This window comes from Erpetoichthys calabaricus, chromosome 13 (genome assembly GCF_900747795.2).
Source record: "Erpetoichthys calabaricus chromosome 13, fErpCal1.3, whole genome shotgun sequence".
NCBI classification, from domain to species: domain Eukaryota; kingdom Metazoa; phylum Chordata; class Cladistia; order Polypteriformes; family Polypteridae; genus Erpetoichthys; species Erpetoichthys calabaricus.
Genome location: NC_041406.2, coordinates 16,528,581 through 16,553,398, shown reverse-complemented (window position 1 = coordinate 16,553,398; position 24,818 = coordinate 16,528,581). Strand labels below are relative to the sequence as shown.

Here is a 24,818-nt window from a genome sequence, read left to right as displayed (position 1 = left end):
TAGATTTGGTGGAAAAAAGTCGAGATGAGAATGTAAAAAATGTGTCTTCAGTGACATTCAGGCTCCCGTAAGCTAATATACCTTCAGCATATTCTCCACAAGCTCAGTATAATTCTCTGCTCTGTGACTGTCAAGAAAATTCTGGACAACCCGCACGAATGAGGGTGCTGATTCAGTGGGCTTCAGTTTCCTTTTGAACTAATCATCAAGCATCAGTTCACGGATTTCAGGGCCAACAAAAACACCTTCCTTAATTTTGGCTTCACTTTTCTCGAGACCAGACTTATTTCTTAAATGCTGAAACGCATCGTCTTCACTGTCCAGTCACCCTATTTGTTTAAGACCTGGAACATCATAACTAAAAAATGGGACGTGCTGGACGAAAACGTTTTTCAGATTTGGAGTCAGCAAGTGAAATTTGTTAAAGTACAGTGTGACCAGTGTGATTACACAGTTAAGTGATATGAGCATAGAGTAGGTTTAGAAAGGGAACTGCAGCAGAAGATCGGACCTGCTGGTCATCCAACGAGGACTATACTGTGGTATGCACTTTCTGTGGTGCACAGACAGGCTGATTGTGCTGCTAATAACAGCAGGATTACAGTTTGCACTAGATGAAATTAAGTTACTTAACAGTAAAATGTGCAACAGATCGAGCTGAGGTTACGGTTTATCTGTTTCTGAAGAGCTGTTTGCTTCCATGTATCTTCAGACTGCAATTAAAATCTTTAAGATAATTGTCACCTTTGTTATTCCCGTTCTATAACAAATCTGTTCCTTTCCAAGTTCTTATTTATATAATTTTAATGAATTACTATGTTTTATTTAATATTAATTGCTATATGGGAAGATTATTTTGGTAGTTTTTTTTCTTTTCATAGGGTATTACTGATATTGATTTTGTGCCAATATTGGTCATTTTGTATTTTCTTTTGGTTTTTATTGGGTACTTCTCTATTGGGTGTACTTTCAAATATGTTAGGTTTATGTGTTATGATCAGAACTTATTTTTAGGGTCATTTTGCTATTTTCCATATTAGATACCATTATGTGTAACTATCGTTAGGGTCCATGGCCTGCGTTTCTAGGGGTGTGGTCTCAAAGGTCGTGATCTCACATTCATTGGCATAACAAGGTCAATGTAATGTACCAGGTATTATCCAATTTGTGGAAAAAAAAAAAACACAAACTCTCTTTGCTAATCAATCTTTGTGTGTTGCCTGGTTTTGACTTCCTGTCTGATTTTTAAATTTGATTCTCGCCTCTTGTCTGGGTTTTGTTCTCTTCGTTTATTTTTTATTTGTTTTGTTTTGACCTTTTCACGCATCTGCTGGTTTGAGTTAATCGGTTTCCTGCCTAGACAGGACATTATGAAAATTGAACAGCTGTTAGTCACAGACCCTCAATCAACATCTGAAAAGGTTTCAGAGGCTTATGTTGACACGTTTACGTCATTTAAGCAACATGCAGAAACTATTAAAAAGGCAAATAAAATGTTAAGTTATATTGTAAAAACAGTTGAATATAAATTGAGAGACATTATGCGTTGATTATATAATGCACTTGTGAGACCACATCTGGAATATTGTATGCAGTTCTGGTCACCACGGTACAAGAAAGACATAGCAGCACATGAAGCTATGCAGTGGAAAGTAACCAGGAGCATCCCAGGACTGTGACAGAGTCAGAGAATCAAACCTGTTGTAAAATGGCATCATAACAAAATGAAAGAGTTGGGACACCACCTTGATGACCCTGTATAATATGAAAGAATGCACAATAAAGCAGCACACAACAATTTGCAGAGACATCTTTCCAGACACAAGTTCAGAACAGACCTGAGAACAAGATGGCTGGGTCCCAGGTTATATAGTCACTCGGCATTAGGGGTCGGGTCCAAGAGGGCGGACAAAAAAAGTGACATCAGTGGTGGAGAGGTTGTCAGTCTTTCATTCTGCAGAGAGAAGAAGAGAGAAGGCATTAGGCCACAGTGCTAACCCCTGGTTCAACGGGTAATTACCATCACTAGAGCTCTTAAGTTGCCTCCCATTGTGCACGCGTATGGCACTGTGTATTCTCGAGCCGAGGAGACTTCTTAGGGACATAATCCAGGTCTTCAAAATCCACAAAGGCATTGATTAAGAAGATCCAGCAAAACTAAAAGGTGAATCACGTACTCGAGGACACCAGTGGAAATTAAGGGGAAGTGCATTTAGGACTGATGCCAGGTGGCACTTCTTTATACAAAGAGTTATGGAAATCAGGAACAAAATTTCAAGTCATGGAGTTGAACCATAAACCTTGACAACCTTCATGACGTATCTGGACGAAATATTGAGACAGTTTAGCTATAAGCTATAGAAATGGGTTTGATGGACTGAATGTACTCCTCTCCTTTGTCAAATGTATTATGTTCTTATGAAAGGAATGATGGCTCAATCAGTTGGAAATCAGTGCTGCTTTACTATCAAAACAGTCAAAGATCATTTTGTTGCAAATGTCAATAAATGAGAAATACAGAAAACTCCTCCTAATTTTTGCATTTTCCGATTGCAATTAATAGTTAAAACCTGGAACTTCCATTTCTTAAAATGTAAATTGCTACAAAGTGAAATATAATATCAAATCTAATTCAGATTACTTAAGGTCTAGGGCATCAGCTGTTACAGTACATTAGTTCTACTGAGCCAAACAAATATTTTCTGCAATTATGTTTATATGCCTTTTGTTCTATCTCAGTTGTGTAATATGCTCACACAGAAGTAAGTAGCAACAGATGGAATTCTAGAATGTAATTAAATAAGATGATAAAATATGTAACAGCCCCTCACGGGCCTAACTAAATAAATAGGTATCTTGCCTATCAGGTTGAACAGCTTCCCGCTTAAGCACCTCAGTTCCCCAACACAGGCGCACACTCCCTTACTTCTGACTCCTGGTTCATTTTCCATCTTGCCACTCAACGTTTCTTCTTTTCCTGCCAGTTTTAAGCTTAGAAAGCTAAATGAACCCATGAGGGAGCCCCATGTTAGTTAAACAGACCTTCGAGTCCCAGTTTTCTGATGCAAGCTGTCTGTTAGCAGCACGTTATTTAAAGGGATGGAGACAAAGCTGTATCACTTCTTGTCTAGCAAGATGCCAGCCTTAACTTGTTCCTATGTATTTGCTGCCAAGTAAAGGGGAAATTCTCTTAGGCGGTTCTTTTACAGAGGCATTCCACTGCTAAATTGGTCTTAATGGTGGCATGTAAGGGCCTATAAGCCCTGTAAAAACCCAAGAAATGCTTAGGTTCCCCATTTAACATACATCCCCATAATTGCAGAACAGGTCACACTGTCTCTAAATGTGTGGCTTTCTGCCTTCAAACACACCAGGTGCCATCAGTTGAGCTCTGAGTGACCACAATGACTTACTTACAGTACACATGAAGAAATGCAAAAGAAAACAACTGGTGGACAAAGTGACAGGAATCCAAACTAGAAGGTGGCCAGCGAAAAAAAAACGCCAAGGGTTGTAAAAAGCACACAAGTTTCCTGTTGTTGATTTTGGCAGGAGAGCAGCGCACGAGTAAGGTGAGCAACTGAACGGGTTATGTTAATCAACAGCTTTGCGTGTGAGAAGGGTCATAATTTTTGTTCAAAAAACTTTGTTTTCATGGAATGTTTCATAATTTAGTAGTAGAACGAAAATTTCCTTTATGAAAGTCACCTTACAGATATTGTGTGTCTGTGCTGTACCTGTTTTCAATGTGTCTTAAAAACTTCTCCGTATTCTGTAATAATTACCACTACACCTATTACATTTCTAAACTTTCCAATACTACATAAGTAACCAGAACTCTAGTACTATACTCAAGTATCCAACTAGGAAACATCCATCTTACTAACCGAAGGTTGTAAACCGGATATGGACGCAAGGCGCTGGGCACATCGAGGCGCACGCGCACTGCCGCCCGCCACGGAGCAAAAAAAGAAACGAGAGGATTCGAAGGTTGTATTACAGTACAGACGGAATCCCCACAGGTCCATGCTGTGACAACGCACTTGCGAAAGGAGTCACGGCTCAAACCAACTGTGACAACGTGCGCGCCTACAACGCACTTGCGAAAGGAGTCACGGCTCAAACCAACTGTGACAACGCACTTGCGAAAGGAGTCACGGCTCAAACCAACTGTGACAACGTGCGCGCCTACAACGCGCTTGCGAAAGGAGTCACGGCTCAAACCAACTGTGACAACGTGCGCGCCTACAACGCGCTTGCGAAAGGAGTCACGGCTCAAACCAACTGTGACAACGTGCGCGCCTACAACGCGCTTGCGAAAGGAGTCACGGCTCAAACCAACTGTGACAACGTGCGCGCCTACAACGCGCTTGCGAAAGGAGTCACGGCTCAAACCAACTGTGACAACGTGCGCGCCTACAACGCGCTTGCGAAAGGAGTCACGGCTCAAACCAACTGTGACAACGTGCGCGCCTACAACGCGCTTGCGAAAGGAGTCACGGCTCAAACCAAAGAAAACACAGAAACGAGACTACGACCTGTGGACTACACCTGGGGTAAAGCGTGCACACCAAGTTGTACAGCCGCCCGGATGCGACCATCCATACCACCACATATACCTTCCATGATATGTCTTCACGCAGCGGCTTCCCACCGAGGCGGATATTGCGCTGTGGCGCTCGCCCCACAGTCAGACGCAGCGGCTTCCCAGAGTCAGTAGGTGGCCCCCAAACAACACAACCTGTTCAAGCAGTCGGTGTCAGTGAAGGCAACAGACTCACGTCTCCACAAAACGAAACCACTTTAGTACAGATATGCTTATTGGATTAAATGTCATTTCCCCAGACGCACCCGCCCTCCATGATATGTCATCCATCCACATATCGGACGGAACAGAAACTGGTTGCGATTCTAGGATTTCCGATTCGCTGTTTATCCAGAGTTGTCCAGTACTGCTCCTCAGGTACCTGAATGGCTGCTGGCCATTTTTACTTTTGTCTAAATGGAAGTTTGGTGTGGGGGCAAATTTTCTGATTCTACGATGAGAAAAATTGATTTTCTCATCGTGTTTCTCTGTGTGTGTGTTATCCATGGAAAATCGAAATTAATTTTCACATCTTAAAATTAAAAACTGTGCTGGAAAATTACAATTTTTCTTTTTGTTTTGTGCAGAAACCCAGGATGACTACATCCTAGCAAAGATCCTACACAAACCTTAGAACCAGTGGTTTTCAAGATATCCACCCTGAATGCTAAGACTTACTGTATATACAACCATAAGGTCTGGAAGTATTGATATTTTGTTCCTGATTTCTTAGATGTCACCATGAAACATCCCCTCCATCACTTCTAGGAGGCGCACTATTGTAGCACTTTTAGCCACAGGCTCATTCCACCACGGTAGGCTAAGAAGCTCATCTGGGGCTCTTTTCTGCCCACTGCTACTAGGCAATTCAATGCTTCCACCTGCTGTACTCCTTAAGTTTATTTTTGTTAATTATTTTTTTTAATTATTTATTGATTGATTGATTGGATCTGTGCTGTACGTCCCGTATCCTTGTTTTTTTTATGTTTCTGCTGCTGTATGCATTTGAATTTTCCTAAGGGATTAATAAACTTTTATCTAATATAATCTAATCTAATCAAACAAGTTGCACCATGTTTGGCTCCAGTCCAATTGTTTTAGGTCCAGTGCTTATCCCCATATCCTTCAAAAACAGTTTGACTTACGTCCAACAATAACTACCACAGAAACAGTGTCATTTTAATGGCACATTTGGAGTCTGCTCCGTATAGTCTTGGGACTAGGCCTAGCGTTTTGCAGAATTTTGCACAAGTATTTTTTCAAATACATGATTTATTTAAATATAAGTGTATGCACACATGGAAGCACTCACACACACACACACACACACTCAAAGAAATTTATAAGTGAAGGCAGCTGACAATTTGTTTGTCCTATCAGAGCACAGGTTATGACATTGTGACATGTGACATCATCATGTGATTGCCATAAAATATAGAATGCTAATGAAAGCATCTGAGCGTTTCAATATCTCATGCTGTACTTTATTTTTTTGTTTTGTTAATGACTTTCACGCAGCACAGCAACAAGCAACAGGTATCACTGTTTAAGAGGGGGTTTCGGAGGAATAGCCACGTCCTCTTGGGGCCGCGTTTACAGTGTTCATAATATAAATATATATATATGCAGTCATATGAAAAAGTTTGGGAACCCCTCTTAATTCTTTGCATTTTTGTTTATCATTGGCTGAGCTTTCAAAGTAGCAACTTCCTTTTAATATATGACATGCCTTATGGGAACAGTAGTATTTCAGCAGTGACATTAAGTTTATTGGATTAACAGAAAATATGCAATATGCATCATAACAAAATTAGACAGGTGCATAAATTTGGGCACCGCAACAGAGATATGACATCAATACTTAGTTGAGCCTCCTTTTACAAATATAACAGCCTCTAGACGCTGTCCTCCTATAGCCTCTAATGAGTGTCTAGATTCTGGATGGAGGTATTGTTGACTATTCTTCCATACAAAATCTCTCCAGTTCAATAAAATTTGATGGCTGCTGAGCATGGACAGCCTGCTTCAAATCATCCCATAGATTTTCGATGATATTCAAGTCAGGGGACTGTGACGGCCATTCCAGAACATTTGTACTTCTCCCTCTGTATGAATGCCTTGTAGATTTCCAACTGTGTTTTGGGTCATTGTCTTGTTGGAATATCCCAACCCCTGCATAACTTCAACTTTGTGACTGATGCTTGAACATTATCCTGAAGAATTTGTTGATATTGGGTTGAACTCATCCGACCCTCGACTTTAACAAGGGCCCCAGTCCCTGAACTAACCACACAGCCCCACAGCATGATGGAACCTCCACCAAATGTGACAGTAGGTAGCAGGTGTTTTTCTTGGAATGCGGTGTTCTTCTTCCGCCATGCAAAGTGCTTTTTGTTATGACCAAATAACTCAATTTTTGTCTCATCAGTCCAAAGCACTTTGTTGCAAAATGAATCTGGCTTGTCTAAATGAGCATTTGCATACAATAAGCGACTCTGTTTGTGGCGTGAGTGCAGAAAGGGCTTCTTTCTCATCACCCTGCCATACAGATGTTGTTTGTGCAAATTGCGCTGAATTGTAGAACGATGTACAGATACACCATCTGCAGCAAAATGTTCTTGCAGGTCTTTGGAGGTGATCTGTGGGTTGTCTGTCACCATTCTCACAATCCTGCTCATATGCCACTCCTGTATTTGTCTTGGCCTGCCAGACCTGCTGGGTTTAACAGCAACTGTGCCTGTGGCCTTCCATTTCTTGATCACATTCCTTACAGTTGAAACTGACAGTTTAAACCTCTGAGATAGTTTTTTGTAGCCTTCCCCTAAACCAGGAGACTCAACAAACTTTGTTTTCAGATTTTTTGAGAGTTGCTTTGAGGATCCCATGCTGTCACTCTTCAGAGGAGAGTCAAAGGGAAGCACAACTTGCAATTGACCACCTTAAATACCTTTATATCTCATGATTGGACACACCTGTCTATGAAGTTCAAGGCTTAATGAGCTCATCCAACCAATTTGGTGTTGCAAGTAATCAGCATTGAGCAGTGACAGGCATTCAAATCAGCAAAATGACAAGGGGACCCACATTTGTGCACAGCCAGTTTTTCACATTTGATTTAATTTCATACAACTAAATACTGCTTCACTAAAAATCTTTGTTCGGAAAACACCGCAGTACTCAGATGTTCCTAGGAAATGAAAGACACACCACTGTTATCTTTTTTGTTGAAAGGAGAGTCAATTATTATGCAGGCTGAGAGGGGTTCCCAAACTTTTTCATATGACTATATGTATGTATATATATATATATATATATATATATATATATATATATATATATATATATATATATATATATATATATATAAGAATATACTGTATATTTTTTTAAGTCTGAATCTCAATCTGATTATTAGGTGGTTACCTATTAGGTAACACTTGTGGTTGTGTACTCTTTGCATTATTTGGCAGATTCCGTATCACATATCTATGTGCTGCCTCTTGCAACTGAGAGGATGTGGTGGATGTTTGCCAAAAGGCTAACCAACCACAAGTGTTACCTATTAGGCAACCACCAAATAATCGGATTGTGATTCAGACTTAAAAAGAATGTAATACTCCGATTTTCACCCTGCCAAATAAGTGAACCAGCCACCGTGGCACAGTGTCAGAGTCTTCGCCTCAGGTGCTGACGTCCAAGGTTTGATTCCCATTAGGGGATGCAAAAAGTGTCTACACCTGACAAGCCAAACACGTGTTATGTACTCTTGTATTATTTGGCAGATACCGTATCATATATAGTCATATAAATGTGTTTTGGAGACAACTTCAGGGCATGTTGAATGGTAATTCCATCCCAAGTCAAGGGTCGGTACTATCTTGTAATACCTCTCCACTTACAGACCAGAAGATTGAAGGCCCAAAGACCTATGACGTCACTTCTGGTTCCTGGTCACTATATCTTCCTGCCTTCCTGTTTCATGCCATATTCCATTTGATGTGGGAAGTCAGAGTTTCCAAGTACCAAGTCGGTTCCTAGTCAGGGCTGCTATGTCAAGTCCGAGTTTGTCTGACTTCAGATTATGACGTCCTCCCAAAATGATGACGTACACCATTACTATAATGAAAGTTGTAATATTATACTGTTTATTAGCACTTCTGTCTATTTGTGCCTCATTAAATCATTCATACATACAGTACTGTCCAACTGCTATCTGTGGACATGTTGCTACAATTTTCGGAAAATATTGTGTTAACTCCGTGCTGTTATTTACTGCTATTTACTCTGATTGAGCAAGTGCAAGAAAAGTTTTCCTGGATGCGTCTATATTGGTTTCCCAAATGTTTTACTGGAATGCAGTCAACTCAAGTGTGATGTCATTCTCACCTCCGTCTGCTCAGGTAAATGGAGTGCAGCATAATAGCCATCTCCACCTACGAGTATTTAGGAATGTGCCTTGTGATATATAAATTCTTAAAATATGATTCTGACAGATGGCCAAAGAAATTATTAAATAAAACAAAGCAAAACATTTAATTAAATTCTCATTATTTCATTATTCAGTTACTATTCAGACCCCTTCACTTTTTACACATTTTGTTATGTTGCAGCCATGTGCTAAAATCATTGAAATTCATTTTTGTCCACTTCATCCAATACTCAATACCCCAAAACAACAACCTGAGAAGGCGATTTTAGGAATTTTAGCAAATGTATTAAAAATACAAAACTGAACTGAACACAAGCATTCAGACCCTTTGTTCTAACACTTAACACTTGGCTCAGGTGCAACACATTCTATTTATCATCAATGAGATGTTTCCACACCTTGTTCAGATCCCACCAGTGGTCAATTCCACTGACTGGATATGATAAGGAAAGGCAGACATCTGTCTATAGAACGTCCTACAGTCCACAATGTGTATCACAGCAAAAGTCACATCATAAGCACTGAGACAGTGTTGTGTCGAGACACAGATCTGCGGAAAGCTACAAAAATATTCCAGCAGGATTGTAGTTTCCCAAGAGCACAGTGGCCTCCATAATTCTTAAATAGAAGAATTGCGAGTAACACTTGAGTGCAAAAATGCATGTACAGTCGACCCTTGATATACGACCGGCCTGACATGTGAACAACTTGCTTTACGACCAACATTTTTGTTTTGAATTATGACCAACATCTTGCGTTACGACCCGAATGAGGTCACGTGTATCCGCTTGTGCGATTGTAAACAAACAGCCGAGAGAGTTCGTAAGCGTCAGTCAGAGCCCAGATACATGTGTTTGTGGACGTAATTTCGGTCAGTGCAGTGGTTTATATAATTTATTTCGATAATTGCTAAGGAAGGAAGAGAAGGTAACGAAGGTAAAGAAAGCAATCACAATCGAAATGAAGAAGGAAATTGTGTGGAAATATGAGAGTGGCGTTCGTGTGACCGATCTTGCTAATATGTACAGCATGTCAAAATCCACCATCTTGACAATTTTACAAAGAAAAGATTTGTATAAGGAATCTCCTTCCAAACAATTACCCCCTTCCATTTCATTCTTCTCCTCCTTCCTTCCTACAAGTCAAAGATGTCAACTTAAATGGTGAGTACAGTATGAAATTGTTGTTTCTGGTAGGCTAGGCACTTTTTATAACTTTTTGGCTAGTACATTAGAAAAATTATTGGTGTTTTTGGTAAATTATGCACATTATACAACCCTTTTTTATTAAAAAAAGTTAAGTAAGTGTTGTTGTGGGAGCTTTGGAACATATTAAGGGCATTTCCATTATTTCTTATGGGAAAAATAGTCTTGACTTACAACCAACTTGAGTTACAACCAGCCCTCGTGAACGAATTGAGTTCGTAAGTCAAGGGTCCACTATATTACTGTTTTACTTTTAGGTAACAAGAACTTAACAGAGGCTTCTCCTAGTCTGAATTATGCTTATAAAGCATCAGTAAAGTGGTTATTTATCTTGGTGCAGTGTGGCATTTGATATTCTGGTCAAATTACTTATGAGTATGAAGGATTCACAAGTCTTATACTGAAGTATGCAGTATCAAGACACATATGCCTCACTTAAGCCACTTCTGACCATTCCAAAGTGAAGTTATTTTAGGTGGCCATATTGCACAGATGAATAACCACTTCACTGATGCTTTGTAAGTGTTAAGAACAACAAAATAATCCTTTGTTAAGGTCTTGTTACATAAGAGTAAACAAATAATAGATGTATTTTTGTAGTACCTAAAGTGTTACCAAAGGCTGGAACAGCCATGACTGTTTTAAAAAGTGATCTGAGCCATCGTAGAAGAAGGACCATGATAAGAAATGTGAACAAGAACCAGTTGGTCACTCCGGCTGAGCTGCAGAGAACCTGTATTTTGATGGGAGAAATTTCCAGAATGGCACCCAATCACTGTAACACTCCACCTATCTGGGCATTTTGATAAAATTGCCAGACGGAAGCCTCTCCTCGTTAAAATAACCCATTTTGAGTTGGCAAAAAATGTCACCTGAAGGATTCTCAGACTATGAGAAACAAGAATCGTTGATCTAATGAAGCTAAGTGTAAGGTCCATAATGTAAGTGAACCTTTTAATTTAAACAAAAGTAGTTTTTAAATATTTGTAAACGAAATCCGTTGTTAATTTCATGTGTTTCAGTGAGAGCTCTTGTGCGCATGCGAGATACGTGTTGTGTGATTCCGGATGTGAGAAGGGGGAGTTTGGGCAGGCAGAAGGAAATGGAGCAATACAGTCTTTGACCGTGTCTTAATATTTACAAATTGTTATAAGATTAATTTTTTATTGTTGTTCGAAATAAAGTTGTTGAACTTTTAAACGAAGACTCGTGTCAAGTTTATGCAACAAATTAATTCATTGGAAATTACCTCCTGCATACGAAAGAATTATGAAGATTAGTGTCATGTCTGAAGGAAACCAGACACATCTCATCACCTGTGCACCACCATTTCAACAGTGAAGCGTTGAGGTGGTAGTATTTTCTTAGTGTTTTTCAGCCTCTGGGAGACTAGCCAGAGTCAAAGGAAAGCTTCCTCTTCTTCTTCTTCTTTCGGCTGGTCCTGTTAGGGGTTGCCACAGTGGATCATCTTGTTCCATATCTTCCTGTCCTCGTCATCTTGCTCTGTCACATTCACCACCTGCATGTCCTCTCTTACCACATCCATAAACATTCTCTTAGGCCTAACCCTTTTCCGTCTTCCCAGGCAGCTCTATCTTTAACGTCCTTTTCCCAATATACCTAGCATCTCTCCGCTGCACATGTCCAAATCAAAGCAATCTCACCTCTCTGACTTTGTCTCCCAACCATTCAACTTGAGCTGACCCTCTAATGTCCTCATTTCTAATCCCATCCATCCTCATCACACCCAAAGAAAATCTTAGCATCTTTAACTCTGTCACCACCAGCTCTGTCTCCTGCTTTCTGGTCAGTGCCACCGTCTCCAGCCCATATAACATAGCTGGTCTCACTACCGTCCTGTAGACCTTCCCTTTCACTCTTGCTGATAACCATTTGTCACAAATTACTCCTGACACTCTTCTCCACCCTGCCTGAACCCTCTTCTTCACCTCTCTTCTACAATCCCCATTACTCTGTACTGTTGATCCCAAGCATTTAAACTCATCCACCCTCACCAACTCTACTCCTTGTATCCTCACCATTCCACTGACCTCCCTCTCATTCACACACATGTATTCTGTCTTGGTGGTCCTATTGGCCTTCATTCCTCTCCTCTCTAGAACAGATCTCCACCTCTCCAGGGTCTCCTCAACCTGCTTTCTACTATCACTACAGATCACGATGTCATCAGCAAACATCATAGTCCACGGGGACTCCTGTCTAATCTCATCTGTCAACCTGTCCATCACCATTGCAAATAAGAAAGGGCTCAGAGCCGATCCCTGATGTAATCCAACTTCCACCTCCAATGCATCCATCTCTCCTACCTGCTGCAGAACACTCTAGACCTCAGACTAAGCTGAAAGTTCACTTTTCAACAGGTCAATGACTCTAAGCACAAAGCCATGACAGCACTTTGGAACAACTCTAGGAATGTTCTTGAATTTCCCAGCCTAAGCCCAGACTTGAACTGAATCAAACATCTCTGGAGAGACCTGAAAGTAGCTGTCCACTGATGGCCTCCATCCAACCTGACAGAGCTTGAGTGGATCTGCAGAGAAGAATGGCAGAAAACCCCCAAAGTCAGGTGTCAGAATCTCATCACAACATACCTAAAGAAGACCCCAGATGGTAATCCCTGCCAAAAGTGGCTTCAACGAAGCACTGAGTAAAAGGTCTGAATACTTGTGTCACTGTGATATTCCAATTTTATAATTTTGTTAATTTACAAAAATTTCTAAAGTCCTATTTTCGCTTTCTTATTCTGGGATATATCGAGTGTTGCTTCATGAAGGATAAAATGAATTTAAATAATGTAAGTACAAGGCTGCAACATGACAAAATGTGACAAAAGTGAAAGAGTCAGAAGACTTTATAAAGGCACTGTAAATGTATTCAACTTATTTTAATAAAATGTAATGTGAAAAGTTCAGGCCGAAGTGCATTTTTATGGATATTGTATTTTCCAATATTGATGTCATATGTTTATTTTTGTTCGTTCTTCCCATATTGTTAATCTATCTGGTTTCCAGACGCGCTTTAGAGAGCACTTTCTATTCAGAGTCTGGCAGCTAATCCATACTCTGTTTTTATTACAGTGAACAAGAAAATTGGTCAACTAGCCAAGGCATTTAGTCTCTTTTTTTTAATCGCAGAGGATTGTTTTCTTCGGCTCTTTTGCATCAGTTTTTGTATAATTAAAAAAAGAAACTAAAATCAACGTACTTGTTTGGAAATGCAGGCGTGTATGTGAGGCAGCTATCAGTTTTAAACGAATGAATGAGCTTTAAAATGAAATTAATAGTTATTGTGCATGTGTGAAATCTGTTTCTAGTTCATACAATTTATTATTTTATTTTAAAGTGTTCATTGTTTGTACATACAGTGCTGATCACATTTTCCTAACAGCAGCACACACATTAAAATAATGCGCAACTTTAATTGCATTAGAGAAATAACTTTATTGATCAGCTTTAAAGAAAGTTGAAAAAGAAGCGTTTTTCAGACTACCCAGTAACTAACTGCAACACAAACATGTCAGAAAACAAAAAAGAGGCACAGAAACAAAACAACCCGATTACAATTGAGTCAAAAATGACAAAGCTAAATGAACAGAGTAATACATTAGAGGCCTTTAAATCTTTGAGTCCAGATGATTGTTAGTGACACTACATTCCTGATTGATATTCAGAGTAGTTGTTTCCATCCAAGTTGGGTGGGGGTGGAGATGCCGTAGGTTAGATTACAAAGGGAGGGTCCGCACTGCAGGGTACAAATGGAGAATTCAACACACTGCAGCTGTGGTTATAAAGAAGACGAGGAGCTGGAGGTCAAGAGAAGAAAACAAGTAAGATGCTCTAACAATGGTCAAGCATTTGAAATAAAGATGACTGATACGTAGAGAGGCAGTGTGAAAAGCAAGGATGAACTGATATGCCCAAAAAATGAAGTGAGTTACAAGGAAAAAGAAAAGAAAATCAAAGACGTCTTGAAAAATTCAGCCTTGCATGAATACTAGATCATCACAAGGCACCATCTAGCTGTCACACACACTCATATACTGTATTCTGGGCCAGTTTCGAGTCTTACTGATTAGCTTAACATGCATACGGTACTTTTGAGATATGGAAGGAGACTTTGACAAAACCCTCAAAATCTCCAGGAAAGCCAGGAATATAAACCTGGAGATAATGAGATGGGTTTTCCAATTGACTGTATATGTACGGTATTTACTGCATGGACAAACATATTTATATACATAAATATGTATGTCCATATAGATGTCCAGAGGAAAACATTTACAAACCAAATACTTCTGATTTTCAGCTGTCATTCGATAGATAGATAGATAGATAGATAGATAGATAGATAGATAGATAGATAGATAGATAGATAGATAGATAGATAGATAGATAGATAGATAGATAGATACTATATAATATAATATAATATAATTAATAAATAGATAAGACACTACAGTGGATCCGGAAAGTATTCACAGCGCGTTTTCCACATTTTATTATGTTACAGACTTATTCCAAAATGGATTAAATTAATTTTTTTCATCAGATTTCTACACAAAACACCCCATAATGACAACGTGAAAAAAAGTTTACTTTGAGATGTTTGCAAATTTATTAAAAATAAAAAAATTGAGAAAGCACATGTACATAAGTATTCACAGCCTTTGCCGTGAAGCTCTAAATTGAGCTCAGGTCCATCCTGTTTCCCCTGATCATCCTTGAGATGTTTCTGCAGCTTCATTGGAGTCCACCTGTGGTAAATTCAGTTGACTGGACCTGATTTGGAAAGGCACACACCTGTCTATATAAGGTCCTACAGTTGACAGTTCATGTCAGAGCACAAACCAAGCATGAAGTCAAAGGAATTGTCTGTAGACCTCCAAGACAGGATTGTCTCGAGTAACAAATCTGGGGAAGGTTACAGAAAAATTTCTGCTGCCTTGGAGGTCCCAATGAGCACAGTGGCCTCCGTCATCCATAAGTGGAAGAAGTTCGAAACTACCAGGACTCTTCCTAGAGCTGGCTGGCCATCTAAACTGAGCAATCGGGAGAGAAGGGCCTTAGTCAGGGAGGTGACCAAGAACCCAATGGTCACTCTGTCAGAGGTCCTCTGTGGAGAGAGGAGAACCTTCCAGAAGGACAACCATCTCTGCAGCAATCTACCAATCAGGCCTGTATGGTAGAGTGACCAGACGGAAGCCACTCCTTAGTTAAAGGCACATGGCAGCCCGCCTGGAGTTTGCCAAAAGGCACCTGAAGGACTCTCAGACCATGAGAAAGAAAATTCTCTGGTCTGATGAGACAAAGATTGAACTCTTTGGTGTGAATGCCAGGTGTCACATTTGGGAGAAACCAGGCACCATCCCTACAGTGAAGCATGGTGGTGGCAGCATCATGCTGTGGGGATGTTTTTCAGCGGCAGGGACTGGGAGACTAGTCAGGATAAAGGGAAAGATGACTGCAGCAATGTACAGAGACATCCTGGATGAAAACCTGCTCCAGAGTGCTCTTGACCTCAGAATGGGGCGACGGTTCATCTTTCAGCAGGACAACGACCCTAAGCACAGAGCCAAGATATCAAAGGAGTGGCTTCAGGACAACTCTGTGAATGTCCTTGAGTGGCCCAGCCAGAGCCCAGACTTGAATCCAATTGAACATCTCTGGAGAGATCTTAAAATGGCTGTGCACCGACGCTTCCCATCCAACCTGATGGAGCTTGAGAGGTGCTGCAAAGAGGAATGGGCGAAACTGGCCAAGGATAGGTGTGCCAAGCTTGTGGCATCATATTCAACAAGACTTGAGGCTGTAATTGCTGCCAAAGGTGCATCGGCAAAGTATTGAGCAAAGGCTGTGAATACTTATGTACATGGGATTTCTCAGCTTTTTTATTTTTAATAAATTTGCAAAAACCTCAAGTAAACTTTTTTCACGTTGTCATTATGGGGTGTTGTGTGCAGAATTCTGAGGAAAAAATGAATTTAATCCATTTTGGAATAAGGCTGTAACGTAACAAAATGTGGAAAAAGTGATGCGCTCTGAATACTTTCCGGATGCACTGTATATGATATGATTAACAGATAGATTGATTAATAAGGCACTATATAATATAATTAATAGATAGATAGCAATGGAAAATGCTATGTAATAATAGATATTCTATATAAAAGACAGATAGCAGAGGCCACAGGTGAAAAAAATCTGGGTGGGAATGTAGTTTTTTGGGGGTCAAAACTGAAGCAGCACTTCATAGCTCAAGAGGAAAGAAAATAAAAAGCACTTACTCTGACGGTAATGTTGCTTGCAAAGAGAGTCTTGATTAGTGAGAAAAGTGCTACGTAAATGAAAAGAGTCATTATGATTATTTTTGTTTGTAGTGTACCCAGAAATGTGTTGATGGGCGGGTATATATGAAATTAAGTGGATGAATATAATTACACCCAGATAAGATGGTTGATTTAGCTTGACCATCAGCAGCCAAGTGAGGGAGATCCTTTAATAAAACCCTACACAGTAATGCATAACATTGCACACACACACAAATTCAAAGTCCCAGCTGTTAAAAATAAAAATATAACCTTCTTGGCTATTATAAGAAGAAAACTAAAAGTATAGCCTTATAATGATGCAAAAAAAAAACAAGAAAAATAAAGCAAACAAACAAACAAAACAAAAAAAAACCCAAAACATTTAAGTGGCATGGCATGGTGACACCAATAATAGCCTACGGTGAACAGCACTGTCAAGTGAATGTATTTCTCACTCTCGAGCTCTCACTCAGCTCAACCTTCTTATCCTGCATGACCTTAGCAAACAGTAGGCCTATTACTAAAGCACACTAAAGGAATAAAATACATAATGTATAAAAAGAAAATACAGAGTCTGTGCATGTTTTGTAATTATACAGGATGGTGTTTAGTACTACAGTACACTTTGAATTATGTAAACATGTACAGTTACTACATCATCAGATTAGCTATAAATATTATAATGTCAATGCTGTGATATGCTTGAAAAATTTCAATTTATTGCCAAAATTATGACAACCAAAACACAATATTTTGGAGATGTATGTAATATTACTCAAGGTCACTGTCATCATTATTCTTCATTCTTAACATTCAACCAGTTGCTAAGGCACACAAGTTTGTTCACATTTTCAGATGCCAGAGTAGATTGCTTTTTTGTGCACAACATGAAAAAGAAAAAAAAAGCAGCTGCACAATGCAGCATGGAACAAGAGCATCAAAATTTGATTTTGAAATGTTTGCAAGAATAATAAACCACCTAAATCACAATTCCCCAAGTCTATTCTCAACTTTTAATGTCATGCAAGATGGCGGCGCCCGTGCAGCCTGCGGCTTACAGAGCTCCCGGGTCTGCGGTGTTTAGTGTTAATCTTTGTTCGTCTTTGTCAACTAGTATAAGAAAAGAAGTAGATTTAAGTGATAGTGGTACGCAGACATACATTTATGAGTGGCAACTCCTGCTCGATTTCTGAAGAAACTGCGCCGAAATATCCAGCGAGGTTACAGAGACGCTCCGCAGCCTTTGCTTACTTCGGCAGCCTGAGAAGCTGAGCTGGCAGAAACGCCAGCGCAGCGATCGGAAGCAGAAATGAGGGAAACACAGCAGTGTTAGCACAAGGCTAAAAACTAACCCCACCTGACCTGTGATGCCATCCATTGTGCTCGCGAACATCCTATCGCTAGACAACAAGCTGGATTACATTAAGCTGCAGTGGGAAGTGAGAGACTGTTGCATCTATATTTTCACTGAGACATGACTCCAGGAAAACATTGCAGACTTGGCCATCCAGCTAGACAGACTGACCATTTACCAAGCGGACAGAGACGTCTCTTTGTCCGGTAAGACCTGCGGGGGGTAGGTTGTGGTACTGTGTGTTTATGTGAACAGAGAGTGGTGTCCGAATGCTGCTGCAGTCGCATGACACTGTTCCCCACTGATAGAAGTTTTATCGGTAAGGTGCCGGCCTTTCTACCTGTTGAGGGAGTATAGCTGCGTGCTGGTGGTTGCCGTCTACCTCCCGCCTAGCACAAATGCAGAACTCTACGAGATCATCAGCAAACTGCAAATGACGCACCCCGAGGCATTTTTCATTATTGCTGGAGACTTCAATCATGCCAACTTGAAGTCAGTTCTCCCAAAATTCTTCCAGAATGTGAACTTTGCTACTAGAGGGGGAAGCTGTCTGGACGATGTTTACACGAACGCTCCTGACGCCTACAAGGCCCTACCCCACCCCCACCCCGGCTATTCAGACAATATAGCTTGTTTATGGTTCCTGCATACAAGTCCCTGCTGAAGCGCACTAAACCAGCCCGCAAGAACATCAGAGTGTGGCAGGTTGGTGCTGTTTCAGCTCAGTGTCCGCAAGGCCTGTAGCATTGTGCAGGACCCCTTACACCCCTCACATGGACTTTTCACACTTCTGCCATCCAAGAGAAGATACTGCAGCATTTTTTACCCCCAAGCTGTTAGACTCCTTAACACCATGCTGCCTCCTGGGATCTTCCACACGGCCTCAACCACCGCTAAAAACAGAACTTTTATACATGGGAGCCACTGTCCTGTAAAGATGAGTGTGCAGGTAGAGAAGAACTGAAAATCTCATAATGACCTTTAAGTATTTTGACATTCTTGATATCCTTCTGCTGTGAAACATTCTGGCCTGTCATTGGTTACACATGTGTTAAACAAGTATTATCATACACTGATAATTTCTGTATTATCTATGTCTATTATTTATTTATTTATTTACTTATTATATTACACATCTATTGACTATATTTATGTATCTAGATTGCAAATACCATATATTACATCAATGTTCATATTGCTTACTACACGTCAATATTGCTGCTACTTCTATGTCTTATCTTTGCACAATGTCTTGTCTTGTTTGTGTTTTAATTTTAAATTTTAATTTTAGTTCTATTTTTAATTTATTATTGTACTTCATGTTGTTACACTGTGGACCCTGAGCTTTGCAATTTCGTCTATCTGTATACTTGTATATGGTTGAGATGACAATAAAGTTCACTTTGACTTTGACTTTGAATACATCCAACAGAGAGTAAATTAGTTAAAGTATGTGTCTGTGTATCTGTGTGTCCATCTGGTCACTATGTCTCTGTTATATGCCATTTGGTATTATATTTGTAAAAGCAGTGTTAATTTGGGTACCATCTGTTGGAATGAAAAACTCAGTGCATTTTATTACCACACGCATTGCAAAATGTATTCCAATAGGTGGTGCACTGCAAACGTTTACATTGAATAAGCTGAAGCCTACATGGATTACTTTCAACATGTCTTAGACAGGTAGCACAGCTAGTATATTTATATGCAGACTGTGAGAGGAAAAAATGTGCAAGCCAAATATTTGTGTTGATGACACTTCATCATATATGTCTAGCTAGCTAGCTAGATAGATAGATAGATAGATAGATAGATAGATAGATAGATAGATAGATAGATAGATAGATAGATAGATAGATAGATAGATAGATAGATAGATAGATAGATAGATAGATAGATAGATAGATAGATAGATAGATTGTCAAACATTGATAGTATCTTAAGCGCAGCCCATTTGACATTGGGGTATTTTTCCGTTGGCACACTTTTCCAGAACTCAAACTGTATCTGCTTTTCTGCCTGAGTTTTCAAAGTGACCAACTTGTGCTTGTGAAGTTCAGTCCCTTTTGGAAATTCCTGGTCGATGTTAGCATGGAGTGAGCTGAAGTGGAGCTGAAGATTTGAAGCTTTGAAATGCACTAATGACTCCTGACATATAAGGCAGAATGGCTTGCCATTATGTTCAACAAAAAAATATAAACTCTCCCACTCTGTTAAAAACGTCCTGTGTTCATCTTCATATTTTCGTTTTGCTGTGCAGTTTTTCCCTGCCATTTTGAGAGCGAACTTGACACAAATTGTTTACTTACAGTAAATGATCTTGTCCCTACTAGGAAACTCTGCAGTATTTTCATCTCACGCACATGTGCATTTGACGAAAATACCGTATTGAACTCAAGCGAAGCGAACACGAACATTAAAAAAAAACACAAACTTCGATATGAACGTAAGAGCCGAGATAGATAGATAGATAGATAGATAGATAGATAGATAGATAGATAGATAGATAGATAGATAGATAGATAGATAGATAGATAGATAGATAGATAGATAGATAGATAGATAGATAGATAGATAGATAGATAGATTAAAAGGCTGGAATTAAAAGGGAACCAAAGCATTTTGCAAGCAGTCGACTGGATCCACTTAGATGATTACAGGTCCTTTTTCACTTGTGCTAGAACTGAGCCAAAATCAAAGTCGAGAAAAGAAGCATGATCCAAAAATAAATTTCTCAAATTGCTTGTTTTCCTGCTGTTGTCTGAGCACTATTATCTAACAATGTTTTTCCTTTGAGTAGTAAAATCTCAGATGCCTTGCTGTATGTGCTGCCTTCTTTTATAGTGTAGCCATGCTGGCACAGGTGCAGACTACATTGCCCAGAAAGTCACTGTTTGATGGAGGTTACGTATTAAAGTATACAGTAAATGTTACACAAAGGTCAGTGCTTTCCCTAAACAATACCCCATTCTGACGTAGACAACTAAGCTCCTTAGTCCAATTCAGGCTCACAGCAGGATAGACCCGTCAGCCACAAAGGCAGAAAACAACACTTGTTGACCTGACACCAGTCCATTGAAGGGTCCACTCAAGCACACACTACACAGGGCAAGTTTTGAATGATAGGTTAACATTACAGTCTTTGGGGATATGGTAGAAAACTAGAGAATCGAAAGAAAGCACACACAGACATAAGGAGAAGTTTCAAACTCCACATGAACAAGGACTCAAACCCAGGATTCTGGATATGTGAGGCAGTGGGGCTAACCTCCCAGATACTGTGCTCTCCTTTGATAAGACACTTTCAGTGAAAGGTGAATATGATATCCATTATATAAATGTAATGCATTATTATTATTATTATTGTGTTTGTTGACAATGAGAGCTTCTTTTATTATGGGTTTGTACAGAGGTGTTATTCAGTAATCCAGGTATTTTTATATGTCTATATTTTTTTCTATTTTTATAGGTCTACATGTGTTTTGTGGACTTGGAAAAGGCATTCGACCGTGTCCCTTGGGGAATGCTGTGGGGGGTACTCCGAGAGTATGGGATACCGGAACCCCTGATAAGGACTGTTCGGTCCCTGTACGATCGTTGCCAGAGCCTGGTCCGCATTGCCGGCAGTAAGTTGAACCCATTTCCAGTGAGAGTTGGACTCCACCAGGGCGGCCCTTTGTCACCAGTTCTGTTCATAACTTTTATGGACAGAATTTCTAGGCGCAGCCAGGGCGTTGAGGGGGTCCGGTTTGGTGGACTCAGGATTGGGTCACTGCTTTTTGCAGATGATGTTGTCCTGTTTGCTTCATCAGGCCGTGATCTTCAGCTCTCTCTGGATCGGTTCGCAGCTGAGTGTGAAGCGGCTGGGATGGGAATCAGCACCTCCAAATCCGAGACCATGGTCCTCAGCCGGAAAAGGGTGGAGTGCCCTCTCAGGGTTGGGAGTGAGATCCTGCCCCAAGTGGAGGAGTTCAAGTATCTCGGGGTCTTGTTCACGAGTGAGGGAAGAATGGAGCGTGAGATCGACAGGCGGATCGGTGCGGCATCCGCAGTAATGCGGGCGCTGCATCGGTCTGTCGTGGTGAAAAAGGAGCTGAGCCGCAAGGCGAAGCTCTCAATTTACCAGTCGATCTATGTTCCTACCCTCACCTATGGTCATGAGCTATGGGTAGTGACCGAAAGAACGAGATCGCAAATACAAGCGGCTGAAATGAGTTTCCTCCGTAGGGTGTCTGGGCTTTCCCTTAAAGATAGGGTGAGAAGCTCAGTCATCCAGGAGGGGCTCAGAGTAGAGCCGCTGCTCCTCCGCATCGAGAGGAGTCAGATGAGGTGGCTCGGGCATCTGATCAGGATGCCTCCTGGACGCCTCCCTGGTGAGGTGTTCCGGGCACGTCCAACTGGGAGGAGGCCCCGGGGAAGACCCAGGACACGCTGGAGGGACTATGTCTCTCGGCTGGCCTGGGAACACCTTGGGATTCCCCCGGAAGAGCTAGAAGAAGTGGCCGGGGAGAGGGAAGTCTGGGCATCTCTGCTCAAGCTGCTGCACCCGTGACCCGACCTCGGATAAGCGGAAGAGAATGGATGGATGGATGGATGGATGGATGGATGGATGGATGGATAATTGAATTAATGAGAAAATTAGGAGAAACCACTTTTTTGCAAATGATTCCTGCTTCAAATCAATGCCACTGCATATTGCAATGTTTCATTTAATGAAACTTTTGAATTAAAAATAAATTCCTGTAGTGTCACCCCATCAAATTTACCTTACCTTCCCCCGATTTTTTTTCTCATTTACCCAATTATCAAAAAAATCAAAATTCATCGGATTTGAAGATATTCCAAGCACAATGTAAAACTGATTCCAAAAAGTAGCAGGAGCTGAGACATGTTAATATTACGAGAGGAAAATTACATTAAAGAGGATTGCACATAAAAAAAACATTGGCTAAATGTTTGTTCCATATTATAAAATTAAAGTCTTATAATTTTAAGATCAAATCCCACTTACATATTTATATTTATATTATATATATATACAGTATATATATACAGTATAACTGGCGCCCTGCCCGGGGTTTGTTTCCTGCCTTGCACCCTGGGATTGGCTCCAGCAGACCCCCATGACCCTGTAGTTAGGATATAGTGGGTTGGATAATGGATGGATGGATGGATGGATGGATATACAGTATATATACGTCTGCACCCCTTTGGATATACTATCTGTGTAAGCCTGTGCTGTAAAAAGCCTGGGGTCCTAGAAACTATTGAAATCGTCAGAAAAAAATTGTAACATGGAGATGTCAGGTAATTGAAAGGAACAACTCTGTGCGTCTCTCTCCTCTCTCTCATTTGTGTTATTAGAAGCTGAGCGAGTTTTCTGTTTACTCGGGGGATTAGCCCTTACCCCGACTCCATATCTCACTTCCGGGCTGGACAGACAGACACACACTTCCACGCGTAGACGTTTATATAATAATAATAATAATAATTCATTACATTTATATAGCGCTTTTCTCAATACTCAAAGCGCTATCCACACAGGGAGGAACCGGAAAGCGAACCCACAATCTTCCACAGTCTCCTATATATAAGATATATATATGTATATGTATATATATATATATATATATATATATATATAGAGAGAGAGAGAGAGAGAGAGAGAGAGAGAGAGAGAGAGAGAGAGTACAATAAAGCACAAAAAAAGATCATAAAGATTTGTGAGCACCACAGTTTAAGTGATACATCTTTTCAGATTGGAGTCTTCTATTGACTACCTCCAGATGGCAGTAGGGACGGTTATGAGGCTGAGCAAGCAGAAGGTGTGGATCCAAGATGTTGAGAACCGGAAGTCACATCAGATGTCTTTTCGCCGTCAATATTCTGATCTGTAGAGGGAGGTAGAGGAGAGGTTGTTAGATACAGCACCACCCTGTGGCTCAGAGTAAAATTGCCATCTGAAGAGTCTGGATGTTGTGCCTCAAGCCCATATGTGTGACAATATAAATACAGGGGTGGGTAAAAATAGGTTTCCAGTTTTTCATAAGGAAAAGGACATGCAGGTTATGCAGTTTATTAACTCAATAGCTTTATTAACGTTATTACCTCAAAAGAATGTGAAAATGGCACAGTGCACTTAGGTACAATTTCTGAAATTGCTGAAATTTCTGGCCTTGCGTACTTACAACTGTAAACCTACTTTTGCCCATCACTCTATATGATATATACATATGTGCTTATAGAGTGTGTGTGTGTATATATATATATATATATATATTTTTTTTTGTTCTTTATTTCGCCTTATAAAATGTCTTGTATTAGGAATTTGTTAGTTTTCGCATACCTCTTGGGGTCAGAGCACAGGGTCAGCCATTGTACAGCGTCCCTGTAGGGTCTTGCTCAAGCACCCAGAAGAGTAGGATCTCTTTTGACAGTGATGGGGATTCGAACCGGCAACCTTCTGGATATCAGCACAGATCCTTAGCCTCAGAGCCACCACTCCACCCACAAAAGGTCTGTGAAACAGTGTGCATATTTGTAGGTGGAGATCCACAAAGGGAGAAAATGAGTCACATATCTTAAAACAACTTTATATTATTATTATCATTGTGCCTATGCTTTTGACAACCTAACAGGTGTTGTCATCAGAGAAAATGATTAGACATACAGGAATCAATGGCAATATATAACAAGAGAGGTGTATAGTAATGCTTGCTGCATGGTGCCTACCATCACTGACCTAGCAGTGCTCTAACATCACATGTGATGAAGACCATGGAGCGGCTGCTGCTTCACCACCTGAGGCCACAGGCCCAACACGCCCTCGACCCTCTGCAGTTCGCATATCAGGAGAAGGTGGGAGCGGAAGATGCCATCATCTATATGCTACATCGATCCCTCTCCCACTTGGACAG

At 40.4% G+C, this 24,818-nt stretch overlaps 1 long non-coding RNA gene across 2 annotated transcripts in view; it reads right to left on the bottom strand.

The window, feature by feature from the left end:
• LOC127530047 (uncharacterized) overlaps positions 1 to 24,818 on the bottom strand; it is a 123,447-nt gene that overhangs the window by 76,958 nt on the left and 21,671 nt on the right. For both annotated transcript variants that reach the window (XR_007936581.1, XR_007936580.1), the window contains exon 2: positions 1,839 to 1,954. This is a non-coding gene — a long non-coding RNA (uncharacterized LOC127530047). The remainder of the gene's footprint in view (positions 1 to 1,838; positions 1,955 to 24,818) is intronic.